This window comes from Pseudophryne corroboree, chromosome 2, assembly GCF_028390025.1.
Source record: "Pseudophryne corroboree isolate aPseCor3 chromosome 2, aPseCor3.hap2, whole genome shotgun sequence".
In the NCBI taxonomy this organism is placed as follows: domain Eukaryota; kingdom Metazoa; phylum Chordata; class Amphibia; order Anura; family Myobatrachidae; genus Pseudophryne; species Pseudophryne corroboree.
In genome coordinates, this window is record NC_086445.1 from 528,882,293 (window position 1) to 528,900,707 (window position 18,415).

At 47.2% G+C, this 18,415-nt stretch overlaps 1 long non-coding RNA gene across 3 annotated transcripts in view; it reads right to left on the minus strand.

Annotated features, from left to right (window-relative positions):
- Positions 1-18,415, minus strand: part of LOC135033758 (uncharacterized) — a 138,288-nt gene that overhangs the window by 10,693 nt on the left and 109,180 nt on the right. The window lies entirely within an intron of this gene.

The window sequence follows — 18,415 nt, forward strand, 5'->3', positions numbered from 1 at the left end:
GGAAAAATGAACACAGTCGTCAGTTGATGTACTGTATGTGGATGACCGAATGGACTGTAATATTTGTAGTCTTCTTGAACCTCTCAATAAGCTGGGTGATATATTTAACAATATATTGCTCCAACATGGCTCAGAACGATATATTGTCTATATCGTGAGGTGTGTACCCTCAATCGCGTGCGTCGACAATGGGGTCATCCCATCTGATGTGCTGTATGTCTGAAGGGCCGCCCGGCTGACGGCATCACGCAGGTGAATACAAGATGAAAGGTTATATCGCACAGTATTATGCCGGCTCGTGCAGTGCGTATGGCCGTCTGATATATATTCGTCCATCGGGCGTCGGGTCGGCTGGGAAACACACCGTTGTTATGTGTACCCGGCCTTAGTTTGGCAACAGTGTTGTGTGTGATGTTTTTGGTATGTTTCCTGGTAAAATCCATTGCAACAGCTTCCTGATCCAACCAACAGATCGATCCATGAGCAGCAGTCAATTCTTAAATGGTGATTTTAGGTAAAGAAAACAGGAACTTTTGCTGGAGAAAACAGTTGTTTTTGTCAAGGATAGGGAATTGCTTGCCTTCACCTGATATATTAATAGGTTGACCGTCTCTGCCAGAGAAGGTAGTAATGGTGGACTCAGTCAGTATGTTTAAAAATGGTTAGATAAATTCCTAACTGAAAGAACTATCCAAGGACATAGCATTTAAAGAGAGTATGTTGTAGAAAAAGCACAAGTTAAAGTTGTTATTTAGCCTTAATAACTTAACTTTATCTGGGTAATTATAGTTAAACTATTGTTACATACAGATTAGAATTATAATAAAGGTTGAACTCAATGGACATTTTGTCTTTTTTAAACCTCATTAACTATGTTACTATGACCCCCAGCACACATGTTGGGGGAGCCTGTTTATCAAGCATTGAGGAAATACTCCCTTTTATAACAATAATGTGTGTTGTATGTGCTTTATTTTTAATGCCACACAACTTATATTATTGTTATTGTTTTATTAAAGATATATGTACAGTCATCACTGTAGATCACCAGCTCTGTACTGCTTCTTCAACTTAAATCACTTCATGGCTCAAGTCAAGATTTGCTCAAGTGGAAGAATTTAAAACAGTTCAGGGGATAGAAGCTACAGCACTGCTGAGTTACAGAGAAAGACAGAATATGACGGCAGATAAGAACCACTTGGCCCATCTACTCTGCCCCTTTTTTAACCATATTGTTACCTCAAACACTATTTGATACTTATTTATTTGTAAAGCAATCCTTATGTCTTTCCTATGCATATTTAAATTGCTCTACTGTCTTTGCCTCTACCACCTCTACTGGGAGGCTATTCCACTTGTCCACTACCCTTTTTGTGAAGTAATTTTTTCTCAAGTTTCCCCTGAACCTACTTCCCTACAATTTCAGTGCATGTCCTCGTGTTCTAATATTTTTCTTTCTTTAAAGAATGTCTCCCTTCTGAACCTTGTTAAAACCCTTGATATATTTGAAAGTTTCTATCATGTTCCCCCTTTCCCTTCTCTGCTCCAAACTATAAATGTTAAGATCTTTTAGTCTTTCCAGGTAAGTTTTGTGATGTAGGCCATGCACCATTTTAGTTGCCCTTCTTTGTACCATCTCTAGTGGATTATTATCCTTCTGAAGAATGGCCTCCAGAATGGAACACAGTATTCTAGATGAGGCCGTACCAATGACTTATACAGTGATTATTACTTCTTTCTGATGCTGATTCCTCCCCCTATGCAACCAAGCATCTGACTAGCCTTCCTCATTGCTTTGTTACATTGCTTATCTGCCTTTAAGTCACCTGAAATAGAGACTCCTAGATCCCTTTCCTCCTCAGTAGTTTCCAGTATAGTTCCATCAATATTATATTTAGCTGTTGGATTTTTGAGAACCAAGTGCATGATTTTGCATTTTTTGGCCTTTAACTGTAATTGCCACGCTCTTGACCAATCTTCTAGTCTACCTAGATCATCAATCATTTGTTTTACCCCTCCTGGTGTGTCTACCCTGTTGCATACCTTTGTGTCATCTGCAAACAAGGCCTACTTTTCCCTCAGTACTATTTGTAATGTTACCAATAAAGGTATTAAAAATCACTAGTCCAAGAACAGATCCCTGGGGTACTCCACTGGTAACATTTCCCTCCTGTGAATGCACTACATTTACTACAACTCTCTGTTTCCCAACCAAGATATTATCTATTTAACTATCTTAGTATCCAATCCTATTTTTTCAAGTTTATTTAAAAGTCTGGGATGTGGAACAGTGTCAATAGCTTTACTAAAGTCTATATAAGCTATAGTTATGCCCCCCCCCCCCCCCCCCCACACACACACACACGCACACCTTATCTATTGCTTTAGTCACAGAGTCCAAAAAGTCAATAACATTTGTTTGACATGATCTCCCCCCCCCCCCCCCCCCTCCCCCCAGATAATCTACAACTTTTTCTTTCAAGAGTGTTTCCATCAATTTCCCTACTACTGTCTGGTCGTGTATATATATATATATATATATATATATATATATAAAAATTGTATTAGTTTTTTTATAATATCTTAATAATTCTGCAGCTGAAAGGTATACTTCCGAGAATTTCTGACAATGCAGCTGTGTACATATGAGAACGGGATGAGGTCACACAACACAGAGGGTGTTCCATACCACATTGAGGGTTGTCACATCCCAATGTTGATACTATCTTGTACAAGCGATTGAATGGGAGTCTTTTTAGTACTAGGAGGCTTTTACGCAATGCCTTTCCAGGCATTTAGCCTGCTTGCAGTATTGGGACAGGCCTATGGACAAGGGTGTAAACAGAACTTTGTGGGCACCATAGCAATATATTGAAGGGGCCCCTGTCCTTATGCTTATTAATTATACGCCCCTTGATAGTGCCCTAGGTTTATTTTCTGAACCATAGTAGTGCCCTTGTTAATATTATGCCCCATAGTGGTGCCCTTTTATATTTTATGAACCACCGTAGTGCCCTAGTTTACATGATGTCACACTGTGGAGTCAGTACACATTATGCCACACAGTACCCCCAATTCACATTATGACATAATGTCCCCAGTTCATATCTGTCACATTACAGTGCCCCCTGTTCATACTGTGCCATGTTACAGTGCCGCAGTTCATATGCCACACTATAGTGCCTCCATCTCATAATGTGCCCTCTACATTAGAATCAGAAGATTAGATTATGACACATTACAGTGCCCTCTAGTACATATTGTGCCACATTACGGCGGCCTTCAGTTCAAATTATGCCACATTACAGTGCCCCCTTACTTTTATAACATCCACTACACACTACTCTCACTGAAAATATAATGTCACACATCAAAGGATGGTCAAAAGATCAGACCGAATTGCTAGCAGGAAAATCTGGGAAATTGGTACGCAACTTAATCTGAGTCCAGGCCCCCCTAAGCCTTTGGGCCCCATAGCACTTACTATAGTTATGCCCATGCCTATGGAGCCATGTCAGTCACCCTCATAATATTGGTCCTGTAGCACTCATATATGCTACAGGATCCCAATAGTGACAATGTAATTTGAGTGTTTGGCATCGGATGCAGACACAAAGCACAAAATAAGGATCTTGCTTTGGGGTGCACATGTTCCCCAGGGCTTTCCTTTTCTGGGTGCTACTGTAAGCACAGCATTTTTCATGAAAGCAGAAATATGTAACTCATAAACTCATTTGTGTTACATCCATTTTTAGGGACCAATTCACATGTGGCACAGATATGATTTTCATGCTTATAGATTATGGAGGAGATGTACTAAGCCTTGGAGAGAGATAAAGTACCAGCCAATCAGCTCCTAACTGCCATGTTACAGGCTTTGTTTGAAAAATTACAGGAGACGATTGGTTAGTAGTTTATCTCTCTACACTTTATAACTCTCAAGCACTATTTCTATTGTTAGGTATATTAATATAACTACATATAATGTACGCTATTGTTACATATCAGAAGTAGACAGATCACATTACTCGTTCTCATCTACTGACCTAGGGGTAGCAGATGGGCGCAAATGCTGCAGGTTAAGGAGTGAAAGGGAAACAACAATTATAGCATACTTACCTACTCTCTTAGAATGGCCGAGAGGCTCCCGAAAATCGGGTGGCCCTCCCGCACCCTCGGAAGAGCAGGTAAATCTCCCGATTTCGAAGGCCCCCCTGCCCAGCTGCCCACTTAGTGCGTAAAGTGGGCATTCCGGGCGGTCGATGACGCTATTCTTGCTGAACTGCATCATTGTAGCCATGCCCCCTACTGTATAATGATGGTAATCTCGACATTGTAGAGTGGGAGCGTGACTACAATGATGCAATCATGGCCACCACGCTCCCCGTGCCCCCTCCATTATTTAGTGACACCTCCACCCCGCCCCCTTTGCCTCGTCACACCCACGCACCGTCCCCCAGCTGAGCAGACCGGGCTGCTTTCTCCCGGAGAGAGCAGCACAGAAGTTGGCAATTATGAATTATACAGACATATGATTCATACGGGTAGGCTTTATTTCACACAAATACTGGGAATCATTACAATGTAGAGCACAAATGTAGAAGTGTGAAAAGTTTCTACAGTCAGACATCACTGTGCCTATATATATGTGTCTTTTTGAAGAACGAAAATGTAAAAGTGAAAAATTGCAAATTATGTTTACATCCACATGAGCTGTTCTTGTGCAAAGCAAACATGGCCTACAGACACATGTACACAGTGACCGCTGACTTAGTTGCCTATTATTACCACAAACTGGCAAAGACACATTTTCTGACCTGGACCTGAAGTATATTAATGCACACAGAGTGAGAATGACCTACTTCGCCGGTATTAAGGTGGCGGTATAGCACCCATGTCAGGATCCCAGCGTCGGTATTGAGACAGCCGGGAGCCCGACGGGCAGTATTTTAACTGCATACCGCTATAACTATATGTATATGTACATACAGTATATATACAAACGTAACCTTTCCCTCTAGTATCCCCACAGGGAGTAGTCAGCCAGTGGGTGAGAGCTCCTCTGCTCAGTCAAAGCATGCACAATCAGTCCCACGTGGGCATGTGTCTGTCTTTGGTCAGTCTAGTCAGCATGTAGGTGAGGGCAACATTAGGGATCACTGTCCTGGAAAGGTGACCAACAGTAAAGGCCCATATAGACGGGCCGATGCGGGGCGAGATGTGTGCTGAGCGAACCGCTCAGCACACATCTCTCCCGCCGCTCAGCACAGCGCGATGTGTGCTGAGCGTGCAGGGGGTGACGGGGGGGCCGCTCACTTCACCCAGCGGGTGAAGTGAGCGACCCGCTAGATTGGCCTGCACGGCAGGCCAATCTAGCAGCAGCGATAGCGATGCGCGGGGCTGCACATCGCTATCGCTGTAAGGGGTACACACGGAGCGATCAGGCTTATATTCTAAGCAATCTAGTCAGATTGCTTAGCATATCGCTCCGTGAGTACCCCCAGGGCCGTTTCTTGGGGCAGGCGAGCAGTGCAACCGCACTGGGCGCCCGCCGTGGCACTACCTGTGGCTCCCTGCTTCCCCCTCCTATTTCTCCCCGAGTAACCCGCTCAAGGGGCGGAGTTTCACGGAATGACGCGGTTGCGAAGTTACGTCACGACGCAACCCCGTCACTCCGCGAAATCCCCCCCCCCCCCCGAGCGGAGTACAGAGGGGGATCCAAGTTAGGAAGAGGGAAAGGCCGGCGCGAGGAGCGACTGGTGAGACGGGCTGAAGAGCGGTAATCGCCTCTGTAAGTATTCTCTCTCTCTCTCTCTCAATGTGTAAAATGGGGACACCTGCCGTAATGCGTGAAATGGGGACTCTTGCCTGCCGTAGTGTGGGGATTTAATGTATCAAGGGCATTGCGGTGTGTGGCATAATATGGTGCAGGGGGCATTACTGTGTGGGGCTTAATATGGTAGATTTTTTTTTTCCTGTGGTGGTCGTGATCTGTTGGAGCAGGGTCAAAACCTGGATTGTGAGGTAGTCTTTTCAGATGAGGCCACACCCATTTAGATGAGGCCATGCCCCCTTGCTGGGTGTGCGCGCAAGTTTTTAAAAAAAATCTAGGTGTGTGTGTGGGGGGGGGAGGGCGCACTTTTTTTATGTCATGTGGGGGCGCATTTTTAAATCTCGCACTGGGAGTCAAATTGGCTAGAAACAGCCCTGAGTACCCCCCTTAAGTCCCTAAGTCAGACTTTGAAATGCAATACATTTTATAGATGGGCAAGTGCCAATTCTCTTGTAAATTAAAAATGAATGTGTCCCGTCATTATGGGACACCCTGTATAAAGGTATTAATTCACCTCACTCGCCTCTCCTAGATCTGGGGTGCATGTGGCATATGACCACATTGTTTAAATAAAAATCCCAGGGGCTCCTCACTCACCATAATAAAGCTTGGGGATTTGGGGGGTTATTAAGATTTGTTAGCAAACTAAAATAGCACACTAATGGGCAAAACCATATTGCACTGCAGGTGGGGCAGATGTAACATGTGCAGAGAGATTTAGATTTTAAGAAATTGGCTTTAATTTTAGATGTGTTGAGTGTGAGCAAGTGTCATGTCATCCAAGAGCCAGATGTTGGACAGACAGGAGGTAAAAACAGGATTTTAGTACCTACCGGTAAATCCTTTTCTCCTAGTCCGTAGAGGATGCTGGGGACTCCAAAAGGACAATGGGGTATAGACGGATCCGCAGGAACTTGGACACACTATAAAGACTTAAACTGGGTGTGAACTGGCTCCTCCCTCTATTGCCCTCCCCCAGACTCCAGTTAGAAAACTGTGCCCAGGAGAGATGGACATTTCGAGGAAAGAATTTATAAATTAAACACAGTGAGTGTTATACCAGCTCACACCACGAACATACCGCAAGACATGGATTTCAACAGAATACCAGCCCACGGTATGAAAACCATACAGCCATATGCTGAGAGAATATGTAACACCACCCGTGTGGCAACCCAACCACTAATAAGAAAACACCTGCCATGGTATGAACAACCTCAGCAATAGCCTGAAAGATAAGAAACACCACAAAGTGTCACCAAAATCAATACTGCAGACATAGAACGCACTGGGACGGGCGCCAGCATCCTCTACGGACTAGGAGAAAAGGATTTACCGGTAGGTACAAAAATCCTGTTTTCTCTTACGTCCTAGAGGATGCTGGGGACTCCAAAAGGACCATGGGGTCTATAACAATGCTCCAAAACGGGCGGGAGAGTACGGACGACTCTGCAGCACCGAATGAGCAAACATGAGGTCCCCATCAGCCAGGGTATCAAACTTGTAGAGCTTAGCAAAGGTGTTTGAAACCCGACCAAGTAGCCGCTCGGCAAAGTTAACCCGCCGAGAAGCCTCGGGCATCCACTCAATAGGAGCCCATCTACCTAATAGAATGGGTCTCCCCCAACTTTGTTCACTGCAATCCAGCCGTAGAGCTAGCACGCCGAATCGTATCACAGATCCAGCGTGTAACAGACTGCAGAGACGCAGGCGCCCCAAGCACGCTGGGAGCATACCGGACAAACAGAGCCTCTGTTACCCCCAACTGAGCCCAATTGGCGACATAAATCTTCAAAGCCCTGACTACATCGAGAGACTTTGAAGCAGCCAATGCTGAAGTTACCACAGGCATCAAAATAGGCAGGTTTTCCGAGAACACCGAAAACCCTTTCTGGCAGAACTATTATCCGCGTCCTCAAACCTATCCACTTGGAAAATCAAACATGGCTCTTGTGAGACAAAGCCGCTACTTCCGACAACCGCCTCGATGTCGCCCAAAAGGGAAAAGCATGACCACTCACCAAGAGAGAAAATTTTACATAACCATTAATAAAGGTTCCAATCAGTGAGACACAAGAACTCAACACCACTTCAAGATCCCACTGTGCCAACGGGGCACAAAGGAGGTTGGATGTGCAGCACACATTTCATGAAAGTCTGAACTTCCGGAAAGGTGGCCAAATTTTTTTATTTTTTTTTAAAGAAAAATCATAAGGCCAAAACTGCCCTGAAAGCCAAATACTGTGGTAAGGCTATTCCGGTACTTCTTTTCTAGCCTGAAGAGTTGTGGAAAATGACCCCCCTGGAAATATACATTCGGACTAGGATAAGGCATACAACCGCCACTCCGTCAAACGCAGCCGCGGTAAGTCCTGATACACGCCCAGATCTTGTTGTAACAGTTCCTCGCGTAGAGGAAAAGCCCAGGGATCTTATATGAACAAATCTTGGAGAACCGGATACCAAGCCCTCCTTGGCTAGACCGGAACAATGAAGATCGCAGGAACCTCTGTTCTTCTTACTTTCATCGCCTTCCGCAGAGTGAAAGCGGAGGGGACACATATACTGAAAACATCCAAGGCGTCACGAGGTCGTCCACCGCTATAGCTCAAGTGACCCTTGACCTGGAATCCTATTCCTGAGGTCTCTCGTTGAGGCGAGATGCCAACATGCCCAATTGAGACACTTCTCAAAGACTTGTCACAACTGTGAAACTTCTCGATGACGACAGTCTTTCTCCCGGATGGAGAGGGCGTCTGCAGAGGAAATCTATTTCTCCTTCGTTTACGTCCGGAGCGAAGACTGCTAACATCACCTTTACCAGTCTTTCCACTCAGGGAAACCATTTCAGCTTCTGCCAATGGCGCTCCGGTCTTTGTTACGCCCTAGCGACTTACTTACGCCACTGCTGTCAAGTCGTCCGAAAGACTTAATACGGGCAGATCACGAAGAATAATGTTCGTTGAAAACCGTTCTTAATTCAAAAAAGCTTATTGTAGACAAGCTTCTCAGCTTGACCTTTTCTTCTGGAAATACTTCCCATGTAAGGACTACTCCCCAGCCTCGGCTATCTGCATACATGGACACCAGGATCTAATCCTGGATCTCGAACCTTCGTCCCTCTAGGAGATGGGAACTGAGCAGACACCACAGGAGTGATATCCTGGCCATTAGAACTATATTCCGGTGCATGTGTCGGTGAGACCCGGACCACAACCCCAACAGGTCCCCTGAAATCCACTCTGGCATTCGACTTGCTCACCGAAAAGGCCTCTTAGGCCGCACCCAACTTTCTCATCAACAGAACATACTGATGGAGTGGCACCACAAATCTGACCCGACTCAGAATCCTCAGACCTCTTGTCCACAGGAAAACACAGAACCTCAACCGTTCAGTATCTACCCTGATACTACCTTCGACAGCTGTATCGTTGGGAACAACAGCCCTTCCCTGTGTTGAAGAACAATCATAGAGACAACGATTTGGACCACTTGTTTCTTGACCTCGCCTCAAGCAGGGGAACATCTCAGTACAGAATAACAATGGCTCTTACTCTTGCGAGAAAACCATCATACTACCATCACTCCAGTGAAATGGCCAAGACAATCCTGGCTATCCCTCCAGGTAATCTGAATGCGTAGAACAACACAAGAAAACATTTTTTTATTTTTTATTTTTTTTATATAACCGGGACAGGAGGACAAGGCCCGAACCTGACACACCCCTGGTATGGCGCCGCGTGCTACTTCCCCTTCCAGAGGGGAAACGGCAATATCCATTAGAAAACCAGTGAGGGGAAACATCAGTAATCCAAAATGTTCCCCTTTGGATTCCATAAATAACTCACCGGTCCTAGTCTATCCCCAGACTAACGAAAGTAGTAACTGAGTCCTCACCGGAGCGGGGTCCCGCTATATAGACCCTGCGACATGTGTCGTATGTGGTAGGAACAGAAATGACATCCTCTTCTGCGAACCTAACAAGGCTGCAGAACTCTTACCTTTCCACCCTTCACAGGCTGTACAAAAAGGGAAACAAAAAACTGTATTTAACCGATTAAAATGACTGCATCCCCCAAAAGAATGCGTCACCACCTGTTGCCAGGGAATCTAACTCCCGAAGTTAGACTTACCAGGAATATCCACCGAGATCGGCTGAACTGAGGCATCCCCCTAACCAGCGGTACACCGTCCCAGGGAAAAGTTCCAGTAACTCTCGGAATCAACCTCAGCCGTCCCCTGGCCATACTGCCTGTATACGTACGGCAATCTGCTGCAAATTATAGAGAAGATCCAACATAAGGAACCTTCCCTCGCTCTTTAGGGTAAATCTATCTTATGACTTACCGAACACAAACACTCCCTCACGTGGCTGTAACGCAAAACCCTCACAGCATAGAAAATAATATCACTTAGCTTTCCTGTATACGATCCTTTGAGGAAGGGCTCCATGTCGACCAGTCGTTGACTTTCACAATATTCCATGCGTGGCGGAACAGGAAAAACCCTTCGGACTTCTGGAGAGGGTGTGAGTCACGGCCGATCGAGAGCTTCATCAATAGAGCGACCAGCACATGCGAAGAAATACTATTAATTCAGTATTCATTATAAATCATAATATGAATTTACATATTGTAATACACATATAGCCACATATCCTAAATATATATATATATATATATATATATATATATATAACATACATATAATCGGATTGTCCTGAGCCTTCTGGTCCCCAGTGACATTAATATGGTTTGAACGTGTATGACCATGTACTGAAAAGCCCCAGTTGTGGATCTACCAGGAAACATTATAGTCGACAGAAAACCCCAGAATTCGTCAACAGCAGGGATTAGTAGCCAGGCAAAATTACCGTCTTGCGACCCCAAGCGGTCCGAGAGATGCAACGTATAACTGTATATACACAGGTATAAGTCAGATACAGCATGTCCATTTACCCCAGCGACAGCAGTCGGTGTCGACAGGATCACCCTCATACCATTGTGCCTCATATAATATTACCTTTTATGTTGTAGCGAGTACCCACGTACGTCGGCGATGCCGACAGGGAACCCCATAGGTGTTTACAACAGAACACTGACGCCTGTCGACACAAGTGTACTAAAATGACACACAGGAATGATTTCATGGTCATTCCTAACTCAACTAGTGTTATACAAGTGCAACATAACACTAAAACACTTCCCCCCCACCCCTTGTTTGTGCCTTACAAACTTCTTGGCGGGGACAGAAAGAAAATGGCGCTGACTGTATGTGTGAGGCTAAGCCCCACCCCCCTCGGTGCGCTATAGCTTCACCATATTATATATATCCAGGTCAGGCCCTGTATATAGTGTAAAAACACTACATACCCTCAGAAACAATGCTGCTCAGGGCGACCCCCCCCCCCCCCCCGTGCGCCCTGCACCCCAGGCAAACGGGTTATCGCATGTGGCGCCCGGGACCCTCAAAACACATAATATATATACCATTACGTTAAATATATATATGCTGCCCAGGGCGCCAACCCCCCCCCCCCCGCCCCCGGCGCCCTGCACCCATGGAAGCCGGCGGCGGGGGAGAAATGGCGCGCAGTGCGCTATAACGCGCCGGCGGGGGTCCGGTACATGGAGCCCTGGCAGCGCCAGTTGTCATCCTGAAAAAACAAACTAACTTGCTGCCCAGAACGCTCCCCCCCCAGCACCCTGCACCCGTGTAAGCGGCGGCGGGGGATCAAAGGCGCGTAGCGCTAAAACATGCTGGCGGGGGAGTGAAATATGGTGCCCAGGCACCGAAATGCTTTTAAAGGCCAGACTTATTAAGAAAACCAGTAACTTGCTGCCCAGGGCGCTCCCCCCCCCCCCCCCCAAGCGCCCTGCACTCTGTGAGTGCCGTTGGTGTGTGGGAGCATGGACCGCAGCGCGACCGCTGCGAGTTACCTCCGTTACTGAAGTCTTCTGCCGTCACTGAAGTCTTCTGTTCTTCCAATACTCACCCGGCTTCTTTCTTCTGGCTTCTGTGAGGGGGATAACGGCGCGGCTCCGGGAACAAGCAGCTAGGCACACCAAGTGATCAAACCCTCTGGAGCTAATGGTGTCCAGTAGCCGAGAAGCAGAGCCCTTGAACTAAGAAGAAGTAGGTCCTGCTTCTCTCCCCTCAGTCCCACGATGCAGGGAGCCTGTAGCCAGCAGGTCTACATGAAAATAAAAAACCTAACATAAAGTCTTTTAGAGAAACTCTGTAGAGCTCCCCTAGTGTGTGACCCATCACTCCTGGGCACAAAGTCTAACTGAAGTCTGGGGGAGGGGCATAGAGGGAGGAGCCGGTTCACACCCAGTTTAAGTCTTTATAGTGTGCCCAAGCTCCTGCGGATCCGTCTATACCCCATGGTCCATTTGGAGTCCCCAGCATCCTCTAGGACGTAAGAGAAAAGGACAGAGAGGTCAATTTGGGTATGGTCAGTATTCAGGTAGTATTGAAGGTCAAGTGAACTGATAAACTGATAAACTCACAAGAGAAGAGGGTCAAGGGAACATTATTTAAAAATGGGCAGACAAGGGCATATCTATTAGCAACAGATGCATGGTCAATCAGACGATATCATATGCAGCGCCGCTCAGTGTAATGAAGTACAGAATGAGATGTCAGTCTATCATTCATTAAATAATCTAGTGTGTACCGGCAATCTTGGAAGGTGCGGGGCGAAAGGAAATTGCCCCAACCATAAGCCTGATTAACCAGTCATTTTGGTGTGTAACCACCCTAACACAAGAGATATCAACGATATTGCAAACCAACACTGTAGATTACAGACATTAATCTGGGCCAATTCATCAAACTCTGAATTAGCCATGATAGTGAATGCCAACTTCGGATGACACTAGCCGCTGCAGGCTATAGGCAACCGATCTGCTGGAGATGGATCTCTCTCCGCTGCTTGGACAGTGTGAATGTGCTGCCAAATGGACACTAATGCGGAGGACAGATACTTGATTTGCCGCTGAGATAAGCAAGTAGTTCCGGAGGTGCTGCCCCAACATGACTTCAATGGTAAAATTCACTTTTAATTCCTCTGTTACCACTGCAGGCTTTTAGGTCATTAATAAAAAGTTCCTTAAAGGTGGAATTTCCCTTTGAAATTAAACATTTTTTAGGATGAAATATTTTTTGTGGCCATTGTGTTATGACTCATTTATATCACGGTTCCCTTGAATTATGAATTCCATGAATGCGTCCCTGCAAATGGATAACTGACCAGCTTACAATAGTAAATATTTTTTGTGCTAAAGAGAGAAGTTTCAATATCTAGAAATGGCAAAACTTATCTGCTCAATTAAAAAGTTAATTATGGGAGCAGTAATGTTAGAATTGATTATATCTGGCATGGAGCAGATTTCTTCATTCCTAAGATTAATTTATTATTGAAAGAACAGAGAACTAATTAAGTCAGTAAATTGGGAATGGAAGGTATACTTGAATTTATAGTATGCAATTTATTTACTCAATGGGATCAGAGAAATGCTCACTTTACACCATCTCTAGACCTGTCGTAGAACAATCTGCCTGTTCCTATGTTCTAGAAGCACAGCGACTTCTCCTGGAGGATGGGAAATAACAACGCTGCACTGTTGTCACATTAGGGGACATATTCTGAGTCGCGGGTGGTCTTCAGTTTGCCGTCGGCCGGGCTCCTGACGACCAGCATACCGGCGCCGGAATCCCGACCGCCGGCATACCGACAGTTTTTCTCCCTCGTGGGGGTCTACGACCCCCCTGGAGGGAGAATAGATAGCGCGGCGCGCGTAGCGAGCCACCGTGCCCGCAGCATGGCGAGTGCAGCGAGCCCACAAGTGGCTCATTTGCGCTCGCCCAGTTGCCGGTATGCTGGCAGTCGAGATTCCGGCACCGGTATACTGGCCACCAGGAGCCCAACCGCCGGATTAACATACTACACCACTGAGTCGCATGTAGAAAAGTGCGCATGTACCATAGTGAACATACGCATCTTCGTAAATCACAGAATAAAAAAAGGACGGTACAAAACTTATGTATACTGTAGTTACATTAGCATTGTTTGAAATCCATCCGCATTCAGAACTGCGCACAACACAAAATTAGGCCCTAAATCATATGTACACTCTACACACTGCATCAGACTGAAAGCAATTATCTCTCGTAATGTCCAGAGACCTTCCCAATCTGTTCACTGTGCTGCTGAATTCTTAATGCGTCGGCCATGTTGTCATCGTGTGCTACAATTCCTGATACAAAGCTCAGAGTCCAGTTGTACTGCGCTTCCCAGTAATTGTAAATGTCTCCTTCCCTATAGAAACTATATCAAGTGTATGCTAAGTCCTGTTTTTGTAATATTCTAATAATATTAAAGAGGATGGAAATCACTGGCCAATGTCGCCACATAACAAAATCTTTATATTGGTTGGCAAGAGAACTTAGTAGCAGTGGGGCATACAGGTCATGATGGAAATGAATCACATCCAGGCCTAGGGTGTCAAAAGTTCCAATTTAATTCCGGAGTGTCCTGCATTGACCATTTGGCAGGACAGAGATAGTACAAGCCAATCAGCATCTAACTGCCATGTTACAAGCAGTGTTTAAAAATGACGGGAGCTGTTTTGCTGGTACTTTATCCCTCTCCACTTTATCCATATCTGGCTTAGTAAATAGATCCCATAAACATACATGTAATGTTGTATTTAATATATGTACTGGCCGCCTTAGCCCGGGGGATTGGCAGCGCTGTGGATCACAGCTGGCACTCAGCATTCGGCTTCATTTCTCCGTTCTCTATAAGCCCACCTCCAGGCTCCTGTGACACTAGCTAATGGGAATCTGGAGGTGGGCTTAGGAAGGAAGAGTGAAGCTGAATGCTGATTCCCGGTGCAACGGTGGCTGTGAAACACACAGCGCTGCTGATCCCCAAGGTAAGGTAACCAGCACATATGTTACTTACAATATAAGGCGCCCATAATTTTATTGCGATTGACATAAACACTTCTTTAAGCTAGCTTATCACTAAAATAACGACACACTAAAATAACGACACGGACACGTTAGCTGTAGTTAAAGGTCAGACGATATTTATTGATCGCTGACCTGTTCTTTAAACTATAATTGTAATTGAATTGATTTTATATTGGAGGATGGCAAAGGACCAGTCGCTACCAGACACCAGCTCCAGTCCCTTGGATGAAATCCAACCACCAAGGAGGGGAGTACCCAAACCCCGCCTCCTCCCTGCATAACCCGCATTGTGCAGGACTCACCACTCTTTTCTCTGGCAAACGTTCGGTTCCCGCAGGGGAACGTCTAAATGTCCAACCGCAAGGTAAGGACACACCTGCCGTCCTTCTAAAGAGGGTGCCCCACAATGACCACTTATGCCCATCTGACCGCTGGTTGGTAGCGACTTTCCGCCAATCTGGCTGTCAAGAGCCCACCGAGAAAGACAAGATGTAGGAAAAAATATAGTCAGGGCGGGCGGGAGGGCATTCCAAAATGGCAAGAGGAAGTCTGAGGCACATGACCACGGCTTATATATTATTCCAAGACCATCCCCTAAACCCTTGATGGACAGCCCTATAATCCTATAGGAAAAATACCCAAGAACACACTGATCTGCCTAGCAACTGCTTAGTCACAAACAACCAATCACAAAAAATTGGGCTCTTATATGGCCTCAGGCTTATGCAGCCTTCAGCTTATCTAAGGCGCCCATAATTTTATTGCGATTGACATAAACACTTCTTTAAGCTAGCTTATCACTAAAATAACGACACGGACATGGTTAGCTGTAGTTAAAGGTCAGACGATATTTATTGATCGCTGACCTGTTCTTTAAACTATAATTGTAATTGAATTGATTTTATATTGGAGGATGGCAAAGGACCAGTCGCTACAAGACACCAGCTCCAGTCCCTTGGATGAAATCCAACCACCAAGGAGGGGAGTACCCAAACCCCGCCTCCTCCCTGCATAACCCGCATTGTGCAGGACTCACCACTCTTTTCTCTGGCAAATGTTCGGTTCCCGCAGGGGAACGTCTAAATGTCCAACCGCAAGGTAAGGACACACCTGCCGTCCTTCTAAAGAGGGTGCCCCACAATGACCACTTATGCCCATCTGACCGCTGGTTGGTAGCGACTTCCCGCCACAAAGGTTTAACAAACCGCCCCGCCATCCAAACCAATAAAAAACAAGAAAACAAGAAAGCTAACTGAAAGGACCAAAACCCCAGGTAAGAAAAACCTACAACACTCCAGCCGGAGAAGACGAACCCCTTCCTCCTTGTCGAAACTGCGGCTGACGCAGTACAAGCAGAGGATGCCTGACCACCTAAAAGCCATAACCCAGAACATCAGCTGTCCTACGCGCCAAGTAATGCCCTGCCGCCCAAAAAGGTAAGAGTGGCCAAACCAGCCATTCCTGTTCAAAACATCGACGGCTGCAAAAGAAAAACACCCTAAAATCATCACACTGACATACATCACATAGGAAAACCAAATGACAGAAAACCGAATTAACCCAAGTGAAGGAGAAAACTCAAAAACCTCCCGTGGACCTTTGATGAGCCAATTGTAATTAGGCCCCCTCGGAGGAAAATTTAAAAATTCACTTCACACACCCTCGATTCCTGAACGCTACCCGTTCAAAAACCGACGGGTAAACACGTTTTTGGGTTAGCGCAACAGGCGCAACTAAACATTATCCACATGCAGAAGGCTTATAGTAAGCAATCCTCCACGGAGCACCTCCTGAATAGCTGCCGTGGAGGACTCTGTGGCTGCCGCACTGTAGCCACCCCCATCCGCAAGGCATAGGACCTAAAAAGTATACCTCCAACGGCCCACCTCCTGAATAGCCACCGCGGAAAAACCTGTGGCTTCCGCATGGTAGCCACCCCCGTCCGTATGGAATAGGACCTAAGAAGTATACCTCCAACGGACCACCCCTTGAATAGCTGCCGAGGGGGACCCTACGACTGCCGCACGGCAGCCACCCCCATCCGCAAGGAATAGGACCTAAAAAGTATACCTCCAACGGACCACCTCCTGAATAGCTGCCGCGGAGGACCCTGTGGCTGCCGCATGGTAGCCACCTCCATCCGCAAGGAATAGGACCTGAGAAGTATACCCCCAACGCCCCAGCTCCTGAACCGCTGCCGTGGGGGACCCTGTGACTGCCGCACAGCAGCCACCCCAATCCGCAAGGAATAGGACCTATAAGGAGTAAACCTCCAACGCCCCAGCTCCTGAACAGCCGCCGTGGAGGACCCTGTGGCTGCCGCATGGCAGACTCCCCAATCCGCAAGGAACAGGACCTAAGAAGTATACCTCCAACGGCCCAGCACCGGAACAGCTGCCGAGGGGGACCCTGTGGCTGCCGCATGGTAGCCTCCCCAATCCGCCAGGAATAGGACCTGCAAGAAGCATACCCCCAACGACCCTGCTCCTGAACCGCTGCCGTGGAGGACCCTGTGGCTGCCGCATGGTCAGCCGCCCCAGTCCGCAAGGAATAGGACCTATAAGAAGCATACCCCCAACAGCCCTGCTCCTGAACAGCTGCCGAGGAGGACCCCGTGGCTGCCGCAAGGTATCCATCCCAATCCGCAAGGAATAGGCCCTAAGAAGTACATCTCCAACGGCCCAGCCCCTGAATAGCTGCTGTGGAGGCTCCTGTGGCTGCCGCATGGCAGCCTCCCCCATCCGCAAGGAATAGGACCTAAGAAGTATACCGCCAACGGGCCAGCTCCTGAACAGCAGCCGAGGAGGACCCTGTGGCTGCGCATGGTAGCCACCCCAATCCGCAAGGAATAGGACCTAAGAAGTATACCCCCAACGGCCCAGCTCCTGAATAGCTGCTGTGGAGGCCCCTGTGGCTGCCGCATGGCAGCCTCCCCCATCCGCAAGGAATAAGACCCAAGAAGTATACCGCCAATGGGCCAGCTCCTGAACAGCTGCCGTGGCGAACCCTGTGGCTGCCGCATGGTCAGCCGCCCCATTCCGCAAGGAATGGGTACCGAACCCAAACACAGCAGCAACACTGTACATTAGTGAGAGGACCAGCGAGCGCCTGTATCAGCAACTGGTCACCCCCCCTGAGGCCCATCTATACTCATGCGCCAGGCGCAGCGGGCAGACAACCACCACCTCCTGGGCCTCCAAGGACACCCAGTGACCCCCAGCTGCTTGATCCGATTTGGATCACACCATCCTGCAGAGCAACTGATCACCCAGCAACCCGCGTTACAGTGAAAGGCCCCGGAATCCCGAAATGCCTGCTGCTCGCCACCCCTCGCTTACCCGCAAAACCCAGAAGAAAGCCAAAGCAAAGGCTAATCTAAACAGGGGCCACCTCCAACACCAACTCGGCGACAGGAGGCAGCACACCCAGCAACTCCGCCAAAATTTGCCACGTAGCAGGCCTACGTGTATCCGCAGGCGCGGGGCGCACCCTAGCCCCAACCCTAAATTGCTAACGAAAGACCAGGCGGGGTTCACCAGCCTAGAATGGAAGAAAATGCCCGCAAAGGCAGGATACATGGCCGCCTAGGACCTCCCTCCC